We start from the raw sequence: 18,630 nt of genomic DNA on the forward strand, positions 1-18,630 counted from the left end.
GCACTCGAGTGTTATAGGAAGACCAAAACAGTGATTATCCTCTCCCTCAAAATATCCGTAAGCCACCGTAATGGAAATCTAGCAACCTTGTTGCCAACTTGCAATCGGGAGATAGTGGGCTCAAACCCCAGTGTAGGCAGCCCTGAAGATGGTTTTACACACATGGCAAATGCTAGGACTGTACCTTAGTTAAGGCAACGGTCACTTCCTTCTCGCTCCTAGCTCTTTCCTACCCCGTCGTCGCTATAAGACCTATCCGTGTCGGTGTGACGTGAAGCAAATTGTAAAAACTTGTACCAAACTTAATGGAAATGTATTTACAAAACAGTCTCTTTTATGCACACTTTTAGATGGGAGGACTAATAAGGGAGATATTATTAACGGGGGTGTTTTATGGAGGGCATTTTGAAAATTTCGTTTAAGGAAGAGATTCATGTCGTATGCGCTAGTTCCTTCTGTTCCTGTGTGTTTTCCAGGAGTAATTGACTATGTAGCGTTATACAAAATTAGTTGTAACATGAACAAGAAAGCGTTCAGGAACCCATGTCTATATAACATTTTTCTTCTTCTCCGTGTGAGAAACGTGTCCTGAAAGTTTGCCCGTGCCACATTGTTACACTCTGTACTTGTGGGGGGGACTGTTCTAGCTCGTTAACAGCGCCCACGTATTCCATCAAGGGATTAAGCTCGGGCGTTATTGTGTTTTTAATATTGCATAACGTTTTACAATGTGTTAATGCTATTACCATTTTATTCTGATGTATTACTTGTTTACAACTACTATTATTTCTGATGGAGAATTATATTTCCTCTAACAGTGCTTAAAATGCACGAATAGATAATCAAAACCTGTAATCGTTTTCTTTTTCTACTTGTCTAACGTCGCACTAACACTTCGAAGGTTTCCAGCGACGGTAGTGGTAGCAGCTGTGGTCTTAATAGGGTATAGCCCCAGGATATGCCTGATGAGAAAATGGGAAACCATAGAAAACCATCTTGAGGCCTGCCGACGTGTAGCAGTGTATTTAAGGCTTATAATTCACGTTATGGAGTTATACTTAACAATGGCTTATGGTAACTATAACAGTGCACACGCATATGATATATGGCTGTTATTAGTGTTGCTTTTGATCAGGTAAGTCCTCTGATTACAGAAGAATGCTGAAGGTGAGATGGATAGATCGAATCACGAATGAAGAGATACTGAATCGAATTGGTGAGAGGAGATCAATTTGGCTAAATTTGACGAGAAGAAGAGTTAGAATGATAGGACACATCTTAAGACACCCAGGACTTGTTCAGTTGGTTTTTGAAGGAAGTGTAGGGGGTAAGAACGGTAGGGGTAGGCCAAGGTATGAATATGACAAGCAGATTAGAGCAGACGTAGGATGCAATAGTTACGTAGAAATGAAATGGTTAGCACAGGATAGGGTGGCATGGTGGGCTGCATCAAACCAGTCTATGGACTGATGACTCAAACAACAACAAGTCCTCTGAAGAAAGGTATTCCATGTTGCCCTTTTCCTGTCGAGGAGGTCCAATATGCAGGCTTTACACGTAGGCCGTCCAGAAATTAAGTTTCCCTATTTCGTTTCTTGTACAGTAAACGTATTTAGCCGTGAAATATGAGCATGCGCGACAGATCTATGACGTAGCAATCACATACTGCCCGAAAAAGTCCCGCCTGGTGTCAGTGGCGCAACAGCAGTGGCTGGAAATGGCGGCTCGTATTCTTTCTCCCGTCGCCTGCGAGGTTTGGCCTGTGAAAACGTTTCTACGGAAATTGCGATGGGCCGTTCAAAATCAGAGGCGAGCAATGCTCATTGCAGGTGTGCAGATCCATGGCATTGCTCACTCACATACGATACGGCTCAGTGCTCCGCAACTGTTCCGCAGGAGTTCGGCTGGGAAGGCTTTGATCATCCACCGTACAGTACAGTCCTGATCTTGCTCCCATCTTTTCATCTTTTCTTACACCTCAAGAAATTCCTGCCTTCCTGTCAGCATTTTCACACGGACGAAGAGCTGAAGACGAATGTCACTCGCTGGTCACTTCTACGCAACCGGCATACAGAAGTTGATCCCACGTTATGACGTGTCCCAATTCTTGTGGTAATTGTGTTGAAAAATAAATCCATCATTGCTTTACCGGGTACCAATAAAGTCCTCCACGTAACTGTGTTGTCTTTTTCTTAAAAGTAGGGAAAATTAATTTCTGGATGGGCCTCGCATAATGAAAAATTACCGTACACGATCTCGGATGACTCTAATGTAACATCCGGATTGTGAGATACAGTGCAATTGCAGTGCAGCAAAATTACGCAGAAAAGTGTGTAGTTCAAACTAATGAGGACGTGTGGGGAGGACTTGGTCTGGCCTGGCTAATTAGGCTAGCTGAAGTACGGAGGCAGCTGAGGAGTGTCCTCTAGTACCGCGGTGCAGCTTGTCACGTTCATCGCGCGCCCTAATTGGCTCCTTGCAGGTCAAGCGGCTCTCACTAGCCCTCTCGTAGCGGTCACCCCTCTGCTGTCACGCACCTCATGTTCTTGGAGTACTTCCATGTTGCATATAAGTTCCTGAACAGGACAAAAATTTGAACCCTGGGGAACTCCTCCATGATCATCAGTCTAGTCTGTCAACCACACAACGACTGGACCAGTACTTTTAATCCTTTGATATGACTACGCCTTACAAAATTCAGTTCCATTATCGCAGACTGTTTCTAGTAAGTTACAAATCATGCATTTGATACTACGATATCGTTAAGTAACCCAAGGCCTCAATTAACTATCACCATAAATTAGTACGATAATTCAACCTCGCCCCGTGGGACTCTCGTGCTTTCAGCGCACAATTACCCGCACTCAGTACATTTCGGAGCACCGTAGCGAGTGAACACGACTACTGGTTTAAAATGCGGTGGTCTCGCTGTGTTCGGGAAGATACAGGGTAACACATACGTGGCGAATGCAGATGTGAATAAGCGACTGTGATCATCGAATGTTTGTGATAATGATTTTGAAAAATCGTTGATATGACAATCTAAATAGCAATCTCGACCACTCAGTAGCGATACTATTAGAATTATCTCCTTGAGCAGGAGATGAAGACAACACAGTGGTTACTCTACGATACTTAGGGCCAAAGTTATGTGAGGTCGAAAATGTACTAATATCTTAATTCTCTTCATATCGACTTTTGACCGTAAATTTCGACTCATGATGTGTATATCATCGAATAGAGGATATTATGACGAACATACAGGTAGCATTAGCACAGAAATGTTGTAAATTACTAACTGCATTGAAACGTAATATTACGCTTGGGCTATGTAATTAATTAACCATCCGTGTCACAAGGCGACCAGAGAGATAAGTTGGTTCATAATGAATTACGTCAATTTCTTTCTTTCTTTCTTTCTTTCTTTCTTTCTTTCTTTCTTTCTTTCTTTCTTTCTTTCTTTATTTACTAGCAAGATGCCCGTGCTTCACTACGCTATTATAATGAAATTAATAATTGAATGCTTAACGTTTTATACATAATCCGCCGAAATTCGCGATCTAATTCTTTTTCCGAGAGAATCCGCCAAAATTCGTGATCTGACTCGTTTTCTGAGAGATCACGGCAAAGTCCCTCCCGTTTTTTCAATCTTTCTTTCCAGCAATCAATTTCGTTCTTCCCGGGCTAGGTTCGGGTATTGCACCCGGCCAGTTGGGTCCCTGAATCTTTGCCATCATTTCCTATAAGCATTTTAATATGGATCAAATCCTTGAGGAGATCCGGCGTGGTGTCATCTTGGGTGCCTTGGCGGTACTCAAGCCGCGGCCGAACTGCAATCGTAGTCATTACCCGGCCAGGACCCGTTTGCAGCCCGGTCCGCACATTTTGACGACGGTCCAGTATATTATTATTGTTATTATTATTATTATTATTATTATTATTATTATTATTATTATTATTATTATTATTATTGTTATTACTATTATTGATGGTCTGAAACCCATAGCAGGATGCAAGACCGCTACTTGGCGGTAAATTACATCCTCTGCCATTGTCATTGCTGACAATGTGACCAGCACCATCGTCGCGAGTAGGCAAGTGCGCGAGAATTCTGGCGATACGAATGATGTACTTCCGTGAATTATTGACCTTATTATAGAGGTGAACAATTGCACGGACAATATCATTCATATCGTTTATTTCAAATGTGTTTAAACTTTTATTTATATGCCAGGAAAATCTGCTGTAATCTAACTTTATGTACTCCAAAGGAAGGTTCTTGAAAACGAACCCTGGAAAGATTAAAAATGATCAGTTTATGATCAGAATAAATATATTATGAACAGTCAAATCAATTGGTCTCAACTCCGTTTTCACCCCACTGCCGTTAAGTTGATTTAACCCCCCCCCCCCTCCAAGAAAAAAGAAGGCGTGTTTCCTTATGTTTAAAGGAGATTCCAAATACCAATGTTCACGTCTGTTACCTTCAGTTCTGAGATATAAGTATACCCATAAAAAAGTTCACTTGTTTTCACTTCCATTCACACTGCCCCCAGCCCTTAAGTGAATTTCCCATTAAAAATACTTGTCTCTTTAATAGTAAAGGATCTTCTAAATGCCAATTATTACTACTCTAGCATCTTCAGTTTTTGAGATATGTGTCCACGTAAAAGGAATTCAACTCTTTTCACCCACACCCCCAAAATGATTTCGCCCAAAAACGCTTTCTTCTTTGTTTTTAAACGAGATCGAAATATGAATTTTTACGTCGGTAACAACTTTAGTTTTTATTAGAAGTAAGTATCCTCATACAGTTAATTCTATTAATTTTTAACTTTTTCACCTCCTCCCCCCCCCCTCCATTGGATTTTTCGAGAATACGTGTTTGTTTAATTTTAAAACAGATTCCAAATACCAATTTTCACGTATGAAAAGTCTTTCGCTTTTGAGATAATAGTATCCTCATACAAATAATTCAACGAATTCTTTAATTTCCCTCCTCCCTTTAGGCGGATTTCCGAAAACAAGAAATACCTATTCCTTTATTTTTAAAGGAAATTCCAAATACCAAATTTCACGTCTGTAACCTTCAGCGTTTGAGTTATCAGTATCCTAATTAAAAGAATTCAACCCCATTTTCAGTCACTTTTGCCCCTCCACCCAAGTGATTTTTACATAGAAAACAAAAAAATGCATGTTTCTTTATTTTCAACAGAGATAAAAGATACTATTTTTCACTTCGGTAACATGTTAAGTTTTTGAGATATACTGCAGAAATCTTCGTTTTAAAATTTCACCCTATTTTAGTTCCCCTTAAGTGGAGTTTCCAAAAACAAATCACCGATGTTTCTTTACTTTTACAGGAGATTCCAAATACCAATTTTTACGTCTGTAACATTTTACGTTTCTGAGATATACTGTAGATATAGTCTTTCTAAAAAATTAACCCCAATTTGTCACTCCTGTTTAACCCCCATAATTAGATTTTCCAAAAACAAAAAAAATACGTGTTTCTTTTATTTTCAAATGAGATCACAAATACCGATTTTTAGATCTGTAATATCATCTGTTTCTGAAATATAAGTATCCTCATTTAAGGCATTCATCCCGTTTTTCACCCCTTTTCACCCCTTCTATTGGGAATTTTCGTAAACAAAAAATATGTGTTTCTTTATTTTTAAGGAGGATTCTAAATACCAATTTTTACATCTGTACACTTTAAAAGTATATATATATATATATATATATATATATATATATATATATACACTCATTTTAAACATTCACCCCCCTTTTCAACCCCCCATACATTGGATTTTCCAAAAACAAAAAAAATGTGTGTTTCTTTATTTTTAAAGGAGATCCCAAATACCAATTTTCAGGTCCGTAATATATTCAGTTTCTGAGATATAAGTATCCTCATTAAAGGCATTCAAACCCATTTTTCACCCTTTTCCACCCTTCCTATTGGGATTTTCCGAAAACAAAAAATACGTGCTTCTTTATTTTTAAAGGATATTCTAAATACCAATCTTTACATCTGTAAACTTTTACAGTTTTGAGATATAGATTCACTCATTTTAAAATTACACTCCCCATTTCACCCCGTTAGCGACGGAATATACAAAAGTCCTCTCTTAGCGGGCGCCTACATCTTAATATGAATGTATCCCCAAAGTTTTATTTGTTTATGTCCAGTAGTTTTGGCTCGGCGATGAAGAATCAGTGAGTCAGTCAGTCAGTCAGTCAGGACAAATTATTAGAGACGAGAATTATAGGCACTAAAAACAGCTGAAATAGGCAGGCATATAAGCTCTTAAATTAGACAAAATAGGCGTGTAAATAGGCACTAACGTGTAAAAAGTGTTCAGTCATGACTCACAAGTTCTTTTTTTTTACAATTTGCTTTACGTCGCACCGACACAGATAGGTCTTATGACGACGATGGGATAGGAAAGGGCAAGGAGTGGGAAGGTAGTGGCCGCGGTCTTAGTTAAGGTACAGCCACCATTTGCCTGGTGTGAAAAAGGGTAACCACGGAAAACCATATTTCAGGCTGGCGACAGTGGGCCTCGATGAACTGCGCGACCCTAATCGCACGGCCAGCTTAGCCGATGCTCACACGTTCACAATTTTAAATTACCACATTCAGGGACTTAATCAACAGTAGAATTTTTTATCCTAAAGAGATACAAGTTGTAGGAATACAAGTGTACCCGACTGTTTTCAAATATCTGTCGAATACGACCAACAAAAGCGTTATTTTACCCACTATGATGTTTTAATGGCACAACACAAATGTCAATCTCACTCAAGTGTTCATTTTATCTAAATGTGTTCTTGTAATAGTTCTTTTATAGTTATAAGCCTCTTTATGTAACATTTTAAGTTTAGCCTTAAGTCTAGTCTACCACTTTAATTTTAATGTTGAAGACAGTAAGGCAGAAGGTGCTTATTACATTATAGGCGAAACATGTCCTGTTATTTTAACATGTAACTTCGATTTTAATTTTTAATAAATTACAAAGTGTATTGTAAAGGTGGACTTCTATGAGGCAATTCGTTCATGAGCTCATATGCAGTTCAATACGGACCCCAATATGAAGTTTATAACTTACAATAGTCTTAAGTGGCTGAAACGATGTGTTATACAATAACTCGTTCTAGTAACCCATCATCTAGTTACACACGGCCGCTGCGAGTGAGTTGTGTCGGTTTGTAAAGCGAGTAGCTAGACTGAAGACTGTGTACTACCTGAGAGTATACTGTGTGCTTGTGTGTGTGTGTACTTCTGTAGACTGAAGATTGCCGTGAGTGAGCGATCGTTATCGTGAGTGTGAAAGTAACTGGACATTTGTTAATTTTCGTTGTTGTGAGTATCGTCCTGCTGTTGAATACTGTTGATCTGTTGTTGTTTAGTTGTTCACTGCACATGACTGTGTGAATTACAGGACGGTCTTTGGAGGCGAACCAAGGAATAGTCACTGTATGTTGTGTAGCCAGTAGCACAGACTTCAAAAGCAGCAATTTGCACACAGCTGTTGTATGGGGTAACTAGACTTGAAATAGTGAAGGCTAAGGTGAGCAAATTAATAAGATTAGAGCTTACTTCAGGTAAACACTGTTCGGCTTGAATCCTTCTGTGGGAGACTTGTAAATAGACAGCAGTAAGTGAGTGTGGTCATTCCTGGTTGAATAGAATATTGTGTGTATGTGTGCATTTATTGGGTCATTATGAAATAAATTAGGATAATAAAACGGACGCTGTTTTACACGTAACAATTTTTTTTTTATAACTGATGTCAGAAATTTTAAACTACTACTAGCACCTATGTGCTGATGAAATGCAGCCTTGAAATACCTCGTATATTTACTGTAAAGGTTAATGATAATTGTATATTACTGCATGTCCAGCAACTCCTACTTCAGGCCTTCCTCTTCTAAACAACTACGGTAACATATGTATCTATTTTTTCGAACAGTGCATAAAGTTGTTAGAGCCAAACTTATATAGTTAGAGTAGTTCATTGTACTTTCTTACTGAATCAGTGGAAATAATTTACCAAAATGTGAATAAAATTTAGAATGCGAATGTAATTTAGAATACATACTAACACTTGTTAGTATTTCTGGATTTCCAGTAAAACTTCATCTTTGTGGAGAGTATACAGTACAGTTCTTCGCTGAGCTGCGTACCTCAGACGGTAGACCTTCGGCCTTCTGATCTCAAGTTGGGGTCAATCCCGGTTCAGTCGGATGCTATTTAAAGGTACTCAGATACGTCAGCCTCGTGTCAGTAGATTAACTGGCACGTTAAAGGACACTTGAGGGAGAAAATTCTGGCACTTCGGAGTCTCCGAAAACCACCACTGGGACGTAAAACCAATAAGACCGTCATTATAAGTTCTTTCCTCTTCAGGTCTTTGTGCCAGTTCTTCTTCTCACTATTTCCTTAAGATCGTTTATCACGAGTATCCAGGTCTTTATCTTACTTCTTTCTTGAACCAGTGTCTCAGGTGCACCGGTGAGATGTTCTTCCACTGCAATTGCCCACGCGGTGGTACATTTTGAATCCATCAGATGAAGAATTGTAGGTGATATACTGGTGGTAGACATCCAAAATGAGTATAAAATATGAAACCAAAGTTCTTCATAGGAAGTGAGAAATGTTCAAATGTAAAGTATAGCTCTGCATTTGACACTTGGTTGATATTCGCCCTCAAAATTTTATTCAGGATAGAATGACTTTCGGAGAATTTTCTGTCTCTTGTCAGGATCTTCTTCTCATTATTTTTTTATTTTTATTAATAATAATAATAATAATAATAATAATAATAATAATAATAATAATAATAATAATAATAGTATATTAGACATGTTATGAATAGTCTTATTAGTTTGCTGGTGAGACCTAGATAGTGTTTTTAGTGCACTATGCATTCTGGTGTGGGATTGAACAAATTTGTTACTTTCATTGATCTCGCTCAGACGGTAAGTGACTGTGGTAAGAGCATGGACACATCAGCACATCCGAGAATCAATACGACGGCGGATTGATTCATGTATCAATGCTAATGCAGGGCACCTTGAGCATATCATGTAAGAAGTTTCATGTGATATGAGGGTACGCCCTGTTCCTTTGTGTTTCTCATCATTAATGTACTGTGTAGAGTTGTAGAAAATTAGTTCTAACATGGAAATTAAGTTTTTCCGCGCCTATGTCCATATAACACATGAGGAGGAACCAATCAAAACGTGCAATGTCCAATAATACAAATTTTTCAGGAGAAGCGAAAAACTGATAGCTCAAGTATTCAGTCAAACATAATGCAGGTCTTCACAGTTAGTTTCTTATTAGGATACTGAGTTAGATATTAATGCAAGATATCAATATTTTATTGGGATATGTTAGAAAATTAATTTAATTTTTGGACAAGATACGTTTTGTATAGGAGATGTTTTGACGAGTTCACTGTATTTTTATCATCATTAGTTCAGATTAATTTTTAATACCTGAAAATGATAACTTACAAAATTAGTCTTTCAATCAATTCATATTTACAGTACCTATTTGGAACAGTATGAAATGGATATCTACCTGAGGTAATTCAACTAACTCTAAAACTACTCTGAAAAAACAGATAAGTACAGTAATTGGTTATAGGCAGAATATTATTGTCTAGAATAGGCTACATTTATTAATTTTATATTCTTTCAGTATTACAATATACAGCTGGATAAAATCTGAGAGAACATGTAGAGCAGGAAAATACTCCCTAAAACTGCAAAAAAACTCACTTTTGTCCAGAGATGGACATTATAATATGTTCATGCTGGTTGCTTCTCATATTTTCTTCCTCTACGTGCGGTGAATGTGTCCTTAAATCTTAGCCGTACATTACTATCACACCCTGTGTGGTTATAACATCACATTATGTTAAAATACATTTGTATCAAAGCTTTCCAGGAATGTATTTTACTTTTCTCGAGTATGTAGAAAAATGCTGATGTTTTCTCCTTTCCTAAGGAAACATTTTCAATGAACAATCTCCTCATGTAACTATTACATTTTGTCGCACTGAGTGAGATTTAGACTTTAAACATTATCTTCGAGTCAACATCAATGTGGTGTGTGTGAAAGCTGATCGTAGCACAGAAAAATTATCATTCCAAAAATACACGCCTACCAGTAAATAAAATATATTAAAGTCTTAGATAAAGGTTTATGTTTCCTCCATTTAAAACAAGCATCGTCGTTCTCAGAACAATTTATCCAACGAACTGCTCTTAAGCGTAATAAATTGAACGTGTTTGTATTTGAATTGATGGCTAATGGAGCTATATGCTGTGACATATTTTATCTTCATAATATAATTGATTGTTATTTGGCTATTTAACTCGAAATATTAAGAGATGAGCTGATAATAAAATTAACTGGTTATAATCTCTTCGTCGATATGAATTTAGCTGCATGGAATACATGTTAATACCACTTTAAATAATGCATTACCTACACAAGCTTCCACGCTTTATTACTTTCTGAATTAATGCAGTGTCTTGTTTTATTTACATTGTCGCACGTAACAGATCCTAACAAATACGAAAATATAAAATACATTAGTTAACTGGAAAGCAAAGTGTAGATTTATTGCCAATTATATTTTATTGCTTTGACGTGGCCATTTTCCAGCGGCTGTTGACTTGATGAAATTTATCCCCTTGCAGTTATTGAATGGGATTACGGCTTTTACTTGGCTATCCGGGTACACTGAATGTGTTTCGTTTACGGATAGAGTAGGTGTGAAAAATTAGTTGTTATGCTATTCATTTAATACTCTCTTCAATATGCCTTCTAGTAGGACTAGATTTATGATATGGCTGTGAGAGACGGGCTAACCCACACACGATAGAAGACAAAATTGTGCTTTTGAAAGGGAAGTTATAAAATACTTTGTAATACTTTCAATGCAGAGAGGGGAGGATGGGAGAAAGGATAAAAAGAAGGTTGATACTGACACTTTGGAAAACCTGACAATGGAAAAGTGAGGAAAGAAAAATCTGCCATAACTGGGTCACTTTGCGAGAGCAGAGAATACCCTTCCAAACAGTATATTCAGTTCTAAACCATCTCCCAATAGGTCGCCCGAGAAAAAGGTGGAAGAATCGTTTGAGGACCACGCTGGAGCAAGTAGAAGCAACAGCCACGTTCGAAGACGCTAGAGAAAGTAAGAAATATTTTATGAAATTGAGTTCAAAGGAATATAATGTTATGCTTATATTTGGAATATCTAGGGAAGGCACCTGATAGAGTACCCAGGGATATGATCATCGCCGCACTGGGGTATTATGGGTAGATTATTTAATACAATAAAATACATTTATATGAACAATTGCGCTGCAGTGAGAATTGATGGTAGAATGAGTTCTTGGTTCAAGGTCCTTACAGGAGTTTTTACAACGCTCTAATATTTCACCTTTGTTTATTAAAGTTTGCATGGATCATCTATTCGTAGACAGTGCTTCCTATATTGGTGACGAATCAAGTGGCGATTTCACCTCAGGCAATGAAAATTACCTGCGCGGAATGTGACTGTACATTACCAAGCAAGTGATGGTGATGATGTTGATACTAATACTGACTGGGAAGAAAGGAATGTTGACCAGTACAATCCTGCACAGGCTTCACAACAGTTCCTTAATTCTTTAATTTCCTACTCTCTTACACCACTCTTCATACACTACGACGCCATGCTTTTACGAATCGCGCGTAAACAAGTCAAGGAACTTTAAATACTGCTCGAGATTATCGATAGAGAGAAAACAAAATCATGTTTTCAGAACATGATACCTTGAACCGAAATCTCTTTAATGGTCATGCCAAGATCAGGCGCCATTTTTGCTCTACAAGCCTATCAAAGAATAAGGAAACGAAGCGGCTCTCAGAGAGACGCTGGCAAGTGCCGTTCATTTTTTGAGGATCGCTCACAGGGACTCTGACACTAAGAGAGTTAAAGTCAAATAATAAAATCATTAATACAAATGGATATATACACAATAAAAGAGGTAGGGCCTACTTGTAAACGACGAACATTCCATTCAATCACAACGGATCACTATTTAGCAAATTCTCGGCCGTTGGGTGTAGCCAACTCTAGCTGTTCCACAGTGCACTGGAGAGGATATGAGCTACAGGTGAGGAGGTGAGCCACGGTTTACTCATATGCACGTTCACAAAGGGTCGACTCACAAGGGAAGCTCCGTTTCTTAATGTTGGTCTTGGATCTGCCAACCCCAAAACACAGCTTATTGTGGTCCAAGTCTCTTCACCGCTTGCTTGGGAGATGTTCAGATTGATTCACTCACCCAAAAAGACGAGGGATTCTAGTCTTTCACTATGTTACCCTTGGTGATTGAGGTGAATCTCTCAGGCATTCATCCGTATTAAGAATACTTCTTATTCTAGAATTCATCCATTGATAAGCAGGTCTTCTATGGTGTCTGTTAGGATTTTACACTATTTCTTTTCTTTTCTACAAATTTTCGAATTTTATGGCGTACTAAGCACTTCGTTACACTGTTAAATTCAGTAAAAAGAAATGTTTCGTGGGGTTCCGAATATAATAGTGGAGTTGAAGGTCTACTCCGATTTAACTGATCAGAGATGCCAGCCATAGTGTAGGTACCAGCAGTCTGCAGTTCCCTACTGTCGTAATAGTCGACCTTCTTTGTTCTGCGTTAGACATTACACAGTGCTTTGCACGTTACTGTACGGATAGCGAGAAAGATAGTTGTCGACGTCTGACCTGTGTATCACTGACGGTGAAGCAAGAATAAGGTCTTACAAGGGAAGGGCGCTAACCGGGGAGACACGGATCTTACGTAAATTTTGCACACATGTTAAATGAGCCTAGAATAACACAATGGCTAAAACATTTCTTTCGGAAATTAACCTATACGACCTACAGAAAGCGTTAAAGTTCGCGTGTTCGAATTGGCGCGCTTGGATACGCAGGACTGTGGCGAGTGTTGGGATTACTTGTCGATGGACCGCGCCGCTTATCTTCTTTTCTCTTCAGTTTATAATTGTGTAGCACGTTGTGAAAATGATGTAGCTGCATTAAGAAGAGGAATATTAATTCCTGCATTGATTTAATAAATAAAGGCGGGAACAAATGTTAATCACTACAAAAAGGGACGTTACACACTCATAGCTTCTGCAACAATGAAGCTCGTGGTAAAATTGTTGAAAGAACAAAGCAGTTCTACAACAACCACACCTAACAAAGCAAGGATAAGAGCTTATCACATGTTCCATATCTTTCTTCCAAAACAAATATAAATTTGCATATGTTGATTACCATTATACAAACAACCACTAATCCCGTACAACGACTATAAGCGTATGTCAGCGTGGCCTCAAATTAGATGTTGGACAGTGCGAGTTGCGGGTAGAGTCTGCGTATGCGAGAGCTCGAATCCAAACATATGTATTTTAACGCTTTCTGTAGGCTGTACGATTTAATTTCCGAAAGAAGTATTTTGGCCATTGTGTTATTCTTGGCTCATTTAACGTGTGTGCAAAATTTACGTAAGATCGGCGATTCTCCTGTATCAACGCGCCCTTCAATTATTAGACCTATGACACTGGACAAGAGATCTTCAATGGTAATTATATGTGTGCTGATGAATTCAAAATGTAATATTAAAAGTTAACTTCTTAACGATTAATCAATAAAGGTGGTCGTCATAACAGTCAATATGTAAATAGTGAGAATAAGAAAAAATATATCCGTCATTCGAACACATTTTCACCATCACCGGCAGAGTTTACGATTTCTGAACACTAGATTGTGTGCCAAAAGCTTGGATTCAGTTCCCGACATCTCCACATGGTGTGAGGACATTCGACGCTCTCGGTGGCAACTCGTCTGTCGGATGGACACGTTGTTTACATCAGACCCGTTAGTGCTAGTCGACAGGAGCAGGCTATGTACCTTCAGTCCTACTGTCACATATCACGTCGTTGAATTCATCCCATTAACTCCTCTCATGCGGTTGACGTAAGGAAGGGCATCCGATCGTAAAAACTCGCTGTGGAGCTTTATCTCACGTCACACACTGTCCCGTAGAGAAACAGAAGAAGGAATAGATATGCGTTTATAAAATAAATTCAATTTAAAAATGTATGTCGCCATCACTATCACCCATATTCAATCGTTTTTACGATGTGGCCTCTTTAAGTCCGAAGCAAGGTAGGTTATCACGAGGTCTCTCCATCTGGGACGGTCTTGAGCGATGTTCTGCTAATTGATCCCAGTAATCTTACGGATGTCTTTATCACATCTGTCTGGTGGTCTTCCCCTAGGTCTCATCAATCAATCAATCAATCAATCAATCAATCAATCAATCAATCAATCAATCAATCAATCAATCAATCAATCAATCAATCAATCAATCAATCAATCAATCAATCAATCAATCAATCGGTCAATCATTTACGGCGGTCACTCAGGTGACAGATTCTCTATCAGTTGCTTACCTAGTCTTTTCGTAAAGGATTTCAAAGGACTTGGAAATTTATCAAATATTTTCCCCTGATAAAATTTTCCAATCCCTAATTCCTCTTTCTCTACATCTTCCCTCCTGAATTACAACTTTATCTTTATACTCTACCCGTTATGACTAGACAAGCGATAGGATGTATCAGAACCGAGAGAGTGGCTACGCGGTTTGAGTCACGTAGCTGTCAGCATACATTCGGGAGCTAGTAGTTCGAACCCCACTGTCGGCAGCCCTTAAGGTGGTTTTCCGTTATTTCCCATATTTACACCAGGCAAATTCTGGGGATGTACCTTAACTAAGTGCACGGGCGGTACCATCCCCATCCTAGCCCTTTCCCATCCATCCGTCGCTGAAAACCTTCGATGTGTTAGTGCGACGTTAAATACACTAAGTAACAAAAAGAGAAACATATTTCCGGTATTATTCCTCGAACGGTGAAAACCTAAGTAAAAAATAAAATTTACTCGTACGCGACGTTTATTCTATAGTGTGTTTCGATACAACTAATACTAATGGAGAAATTTGAATTTCCTGTTTGGTCCTCATATTGCTACACCACTGTGCACCAATTGCCTAGTGCACAACAAGCCTATCCATACCGAGTTTCAAGAAATAGGTCAAACAAAGTATTGATGATGATGATGATGATGATGATGATGATGATACAATGGAATGGCGCATGGCTTTTAGTGCCGGGAGGTGTCCGAGGACTTCGGCTCGCCAGGTGGAGGTATTTTTATTTTACCCAGTAGGCGACCTGCGCGTCCTGATGAGGATGAAATGATGATGAAGACGGCACATTCACCCAATCCACGTGCCAGGAGAATTAACCAATTATGGTTAAAATACCCGACCCTGCCGGGAATCGAACCCGGGACCCCTGTGACCAAAGGCCAGCACGCTAACCATTTACCCATGCAGCCTGACATGACGACGATGATGATGATGATGTTTGTTGTTTAACGGGGCCTAACATGTAGCTCATGGACCCAAACAGATATTTTCGCGATGTCTTACCAACCATACAAACAGAAGACAATAATTAAATTTCACCAACTTTCGACTTTTGTTTCCGTAATTCCAGGTGACAATGAAATATGACGTAATATTTGAAGCGCACAGCAAAAATTACAACTGTATTTATATAGATATGGCTAATAATCATATTCATTGTTCTCATTCTGTTAGACCAGAAATAGCTCAGTACCTATTTTATGGACAGGTCACACCCCATTAGCTGGTAGTGGCTGGTGTGGTCAGATATCTATGTATGATTCAACAGCCAGCCTTGGTTACGTAATAAAGTTCGTATGTAGTTGCCCTAATTCTGTCAGCTTTTGATAGAACTTGGACTTGCTAATGGATTTGGAGAGGAGCCTCTCATTAAACATAAATACACTGCCCGGCAATGAACTTCATATTCCGCCATTCTGGTCTAGTGGTTTTGACGCTGCGAGGGAAACATAGTACCAGCGAGACGTTTAACACCACAATCGAATACAAGGAAATGTCGCTTGGAACCTAAATATCTGCCCTGAGAAATCAGTGACATTTTTCTCTAAATACTCAAAACTATAGCCATTTTTAGAGAAGGATTATAATCTGTGCTGTAAGTTGTTGCAAGTTTTACACAATAATTGTTGTTATTTGTCGAATTACGTTAAGGGGTAAGAAATCAAAGAGAATTGAATTTATGATTGTCAGCTGGAAAGGTAGATAATTTCAAGTATTTAGGATGTGTATTCTCCCAAGATGGTAGTATAGTAAGTGGGATTGAATAAAAGTGCAGTGAGCTCGCAGTTGCGATCAAGAGTATTCTGTAAGAATGAAGTCAGCTGCCGGGAGAAACTATCTTTACATCCGTCTGCTTTCAGACCAACTTTGCTCTACAGGACTGAAAGATAGGTTGACTCAGGATATCTTATCCATAATATAGAAGTAACAGATATGAAAGTAGCGATAATGGTTGCTGGTAGAAACAGGTAGGAACAATGGCAGGACGAGATTAAGGCTAAGTTAGAAATGAACTCTATGGATAAAGCTGTATGCATAAACCGGCTTTCGGTGGTGGAGTCATGCGAGGCAAGTGGAGGAGGAAAGGTTACCCAGGGGAATAATAGTTTCGGTAATAATTTCATGTGGCTATTTCTAGCCGAGTGCAGCCCTTGTAAGGCAGACCCTCCGATGAGGGTGGGCGGCATCTGCCATTTGTAGGACACTGCGTGTTATTGTGGTGGAGGATAGTGTTATGTGTGGTGTGTGAGTTGCAGGGATGTTGGGGACAGCACGAACACCCAGCCCCTGGGCCATTGGAATTAACCAACGAAGGTTAAAATCCCCGACCCGGCCGGGAATCGAACCCGGGACCCTCTGAACCGAAGGCCAGTACGCTGACCATTCAGCCAACGAGTCGGACATAGTTTCGGGTATGGAAGGTAAGAGGAGTAGAGAGAGATCAAGAGGAGGAGCCAGTGACCTAGCTGTTAGAAGCCCCTTTAAACAACAAACATCAGACCAAGACGACGTTGGTTAGACTTAGTTTCTAAAGATTTAAAGATAAGAGATATAGAACTAAGCGACGCCACAGTACTAGTTACAAACAGAACATTGTGGGGGTGATTAATAAATGCACAGAGGCTTGAAAACTGAGCGCTTAAAGGCATAGCGGTCTATACTGAAGATGCATGATGTATGTGGAATTACATGAGACTATCTCTGAGAGAGAAAATAATTTCGCAAAAATGCTGTACCGCGTGTGCTTTTATACACTGAGTACTCAAAAGTCATGGGAAGACACTGAATGTTATGTAAATAAAGAGTTGCTCCTCCGCGAGCAGCAATAGGGCGGGCCATCCACTCTACGTGGTGTTGGAATCGTTCTGGAGAGGTCTGGACACACGCATCTTGCACTGGTACCCTCAATTTATTGTCTTGTGTACTTGGTGCGGGGTTCATGGAGCGTACACCAGCATCGATAGTGTCCCATAAATGCTCGATTGGATTAAGAACGGGGGATCTGGAGGGCCAATACATGGTCGTAACTTCACTGGAGTGCCCCTCCAACCACCTGCGTGCCACCAAAGAGCGGTGACGTGGCGCATTGTCCTGTTGAAACATGGCATCTCCATCAGGGTGCTCTAGGGCCACAAAGGGATGCAGATGGTCCACATAACGTGCACCTCTCAGCGCTCCCTGCAGCAGGAAAATGGGGCCTAATTGCGACCATGAGAACGCCGCCCAGACCAGAACTGAGCCACCTCCCGCCTGGACACAACCTCGTTGACGCGCAGGATCCATAGCTTCATGGAGAATGTTCCACAATCTCATGCGCCCTTCAGTTCGATAAACCTGGAACGGGATTCATCGGACCATACTACACGTCGCCACTGTACCATGGTCCATTGCCGATGTTCGCCGGCTCATGCACGTTGTTAAGCTCAGTGTCGAGATGTCTGCAAAAGAACACGAGTTGGTCGTCGGCTGGTGAAGCCAATGTTGTGCAGTGGCCTCCTTATAATCCTGATAGAATTACGTTCTTGACTCCCAACATTCTACTGGGCGGTGATCTGACTCACAATAGCCCGTCGAGTGCCTAGTATGGTTCTTCGGAATTGACTTGATGTCCGTTCGTTAACACCTGTGGTCTTCCCGTGTGACTGTTTACGCGGGTGGTGATACTCTCTCTGCGATGTTGAAGATTCACCATCCACACTGTTGACCTCGGAAACACGAATTCACGTGTAATCTCCCCAATGCTATGACCCGTGTGCCGTGCGCCGATGATCATCTCACGTTCAAAGTCGGTATCCTCGCGACATGTTGCCATCTTCATGACACTGGTGTCTGTGACAGACTGGTCACCTATGCCACAACTAACCGCACCGCTCAGGTGTCATACACGGAACATTTTCTAATTGAACACTCCTTCTCCTGACTTCTGGTCACTCAGTGTGTATGTCAGAGCTTAGCTGAATTTGTTACTTCAGATCGTTTTCCTCCCGTTAACCGCGAAGTCACAAATACAAACTATCAGTGCCACCTCCTTCCCTGCTTAGTAAATTACTCCAA

The sequence above is a fragment of the Anabrus simplex genome, chromosome 5 (assembly GCF_040414725.1).
Source record: "Anabrus simplex isolate iqAnaSimp1 chromosome 5, ASM4041472v1, whole genome shotgun sequence".
Lineage (NCBI taxonomy): Eukaryota > Metazoa > Arthropoda > Insecta > Orthoptera > Tettigoniidae > Anabrus > Anabrus simplex.